Below are 3,681 nucleotides of genomic sequence, written 5' to 3'. Positions count from 1 at the left end.
GGTGAATAGGTGTTACCACATTTCTGCAACGGAACACCATTACCTGCTTCCATTAACCTAGCCAAGCAGAAGCCTGTAAGTCTAAAAAAAGGCTTGTGCAAGTCCAATGGAGTAGTAAACGTTTTTGCATTTTCCAAAAAATTGAGTTTCAGTTATCGTTTACAAGCAGAGCTTAACAACTTCAAGTTTTAATTAAACGGCACACTCAGGCGGAGTGTACAGAGGTGGCGGCCATTAAAAAAAAAGCCATTGTTAAGGATCTCCGGGTTGGAAAGGTGTATTGCGTAACAAAAGCAAGAAACTAAAATAATACTTAACATATTGCAACAATTAACACTAGCAACCACGCCACCTTCGCTATGAACCACGTAAATAGTGCAGGATGTGCCGCTAAGAGCCCCATTAAAAAATTGTCGAGAGTTATCTTAGAGTAGGGAAAGCAAGGTGCAACAGTGTAGAACACGTCTTCTGCATGCGCAATGACGTTGTTGTATTCAAGGTGAGTGGAATTAAGGCGGACACGCGTTCGGGCGCCATTGCCAATTTCGACTCGGTGAAGATGTCTTCTTTTGCTTCAACAAGAGCTTCAGGCTACCGTTTAACAATCGAGAATTTGAAGAAGGAGCAAGGTGTATTGCTGAAATTTAATTTAAAGGAGGAAACTTTTCCTTTTAAGAGACAGCAGTTTTATCCAACGGTGCCATTATGAAAGCTTGGAATAAAGTCAGTGATAAATGCTTCAAGTTCGGTGTTGATGGCAGAGAAGTCATCGTTTTTGTCATCTCGATTTCTTTAGCCTGTCATTTTGCTTAGTTTCTTCCTTTTGTGAGGAACAGAGGCGCGATTGCCTCACTTAATAAAACAGTGATCGCCTAATTCAGGCAAAAAAAAATCAGCGATGCAACAAGTTCTGGGCTTGTCGTATACGATAATCATTGTAATTTATCAGGAGCCGAATTCACAAAGATTTTCGTTCGTAAGTGCCGTTTTTTTATTGTGTGGTCGCCTTCGGTAATAACTCCTATATCCATATTGGCTGGCACGAACGCTTAATATTGTAGTAACTTTTTATGAATACGGGCCCAGATTTTATGTTTATAAGCAGCAAATCTTATGTATTAGCAGGACGATTTGAGCAACAAGTAGGCTGAAGGACGGGTTGTCTAAGCTTAAAATCCAGACAGGAATTCAAGAACGACCAACATTCCATCAAATTTGCTGCAACACTAGGCAAGCCAGTAGTTAAAATAATAATGCGCCACTTAAAGTCCCCGAAGATTACCGCGGAACTACACAAATAGGTTAATTCATCACTTTGGTGCGGAGAAAGGCTAGTAGAAAGCATTGGCGGTCTGCAAAATACGCGGGAGATAAGCCTTGTATGCTTTACACTTGTAAATGCACTGAAAAGTCCTAAATTAGTGCAAATCATATTAATCACATAAAAAATAACAGCATAAAAGAGGGCTAATAGATTATTTCTACCCACTTATCATCTACCCACCTATTTCTACCCACTTACTTCTACCCCCTTATTTCTACTCGGAGAGACGAAACGCTCAGAGGCAAAATCAGAGGCTCCAGATGTTAATTCTTAGGGTATGATGAAGGCACAAAGTCTTCTGTTGTACCTGTTAGGTTAGGCGCACTTATGCTGGGTTTCATTCGATTCACTCTACTTGACACGTTTTCTAACTGGACTGCAACTGGAGCGGATGTATAGATTAACTGGAATAGTAACATGCTTCATTCGTGCCATCCAAATCTGACACGCATCGCCACCATTCCGACGGCGTTCCGTAGTACTTCTACATACAGCGGCCTTACGCGGAATCATCGCGTCATCGCAGAGACGGCCCGTTATCTGCTGACGCATGGCAAATTTAATTCATTAGAGAGCTTTAGTTTAGGGGACGCAAGGCGTTGGGGCCCCTAGCGCGTGGGTGCGCTTGCGTTTGCGTACGCAAGCAGAAACACGTTATAGGTTAGCGGCCCCAAACGCAAGCCGCAGTGAGGTCGCATGCGCTCGCAGCGCCAGCAACGTCTGATCTTTGCTGCGTTATCATTTTTTAAAACATGAAATCAAGCATATGAAGTAAAGCACATAAAACTATTCTTATTAAAAGCAGTTAATAGAGAGGTTTAAGGCGCCAATACACTTCGACGTGACCCGGCGCGCGCGCGCGCGGTGGTTGCGCTACGTAACGCCAGGTCGGCTACGCCGCGTCAGGCGTAAATCCGTCCCCCTACAGTACAACGCCGCGCTCCTACCGCAGCTGGAGTAGCGCATGCGCAGAACACCGCGCCGCTCCGTGCCGCCTGTCGTGGAACATCGAAACAAATCTTTTCGCGCGCCTTCTCTGTCGGTAGCGATTACCACCGCGCGGACCGGACTGTTGCTCGGCGATGGTACGGACGCAGCTCCGGCATGCGGCATACGACGATTGGGGGCACACGGTCCGTGAATCCGAAAGATTGAGCGGCGCGTAAGCTCCGCCCAGATCCAGCCCCCAGCTCGACTTCATAGCCACGTCGATAAACGCAATATAAACAACTCTGCACAACACTGCTCCGCTTTACAAGAACACTTTCAATAAAATGATGCCCCTGCAAGTGACAGAACACTTCACGACGGCGCGTTGTCAACTGACGACTCCGCTAACAGCCAGTGATAGGGACGGTAGGCCTAGCTAGGCAGACGGCGCTTACGATCCAACCCGAGCTCGTCGAAGAGCGCTTATGTTTGCCAAAACAATTAACAGTGTACACTTAGGTCGCCCGTAATTAAATACAATTGGTTTACTCTACGCAGTCGTTGCGAAGGGCAAACGTGCAAGCGAAGCGAGCAGCGTCGCTCAGACGGTCGGTGTGGAATGTCTGCCCGCGAACTGGTCTCGCGTCGCGGCTCCCGATCTCGCCAGTAGCTTAGTGCTAGTGTACTAGGCGTTGCTTTGCATAACAGGCACACGTTCGAGTTAATTTCACAGAACTGGTAACTATTTCTTGTCGGAAACAAACTGCAGCAGGCAAGGAAAAAAAAAACACTGCGAGAAACCGGCCTGCCTGCGCCGCCTCCGTGGAGGGAACGTCGGAGAACGTCACAAGCCAGCCGCGCTGTCATTGGCTGCGGCCAGATGACGGTGCGGTTGCCGGTCGCGTCGGACGATGAAAATCTGCCCGGTTTGCCGCACGCCGGACGTCCGATCCGGCGCTTCGGCACGGCAAAACACCTCGATTCCGGCTGCCGTTCCGGCTCGTCGGACGCCAGATCGGACACCGAATCGGTCCGTGTGTCTCCCGCTTTAACAGGTCTCTCTCTTTACATAACACAGACACGTAGCCGCTGCCACTCCTTTTCGTCGCTTCAATAGCTTTCAGTATAGCGGTCCCTGAGCCGCTTCCATAGTTTCAGGCACTCTTCGACTGAAACAGGGAAAACAAGACAAACAAACAGGCGCTGAGTGCATAGCATGTTCGGAGACGTATACACACACGTGCGTAGCATTGACGCTCCTGTTGAGTGGCCGGAGTACATGCGTGTCTGCTCCCACGCGTTGTTTTCCCGCTCCGAATCCCAGTAGACCATCCTTTTGGTGTCGTAGACACAAGGGTGTTGCTGGACGGCCTCCAGATACCTTTCGATTTCGGAGCCGCACGGGTCGGGCACGCTTTCTTGCGAAG

Source organism: Dermacentor variabilis, chromosome 3 (assembly GCF_050947875.1).
Source record: "Dermacentor variabilis isolate Ectoservices chromosome 3, ASM5094787v1, whole genome shotgun sequence".
Taxonomy (NCBI): Eukaryota; Metazoa; Arthropoda; class Arachnida; order Ixodida; family Ixodidae; genus Dermacentor; species Dermacentor variabilis.
The sequence above is the reverse complement of the archived record's forward strand: the minus strand, read 5'-3'. Positions refer to the sequence as shown.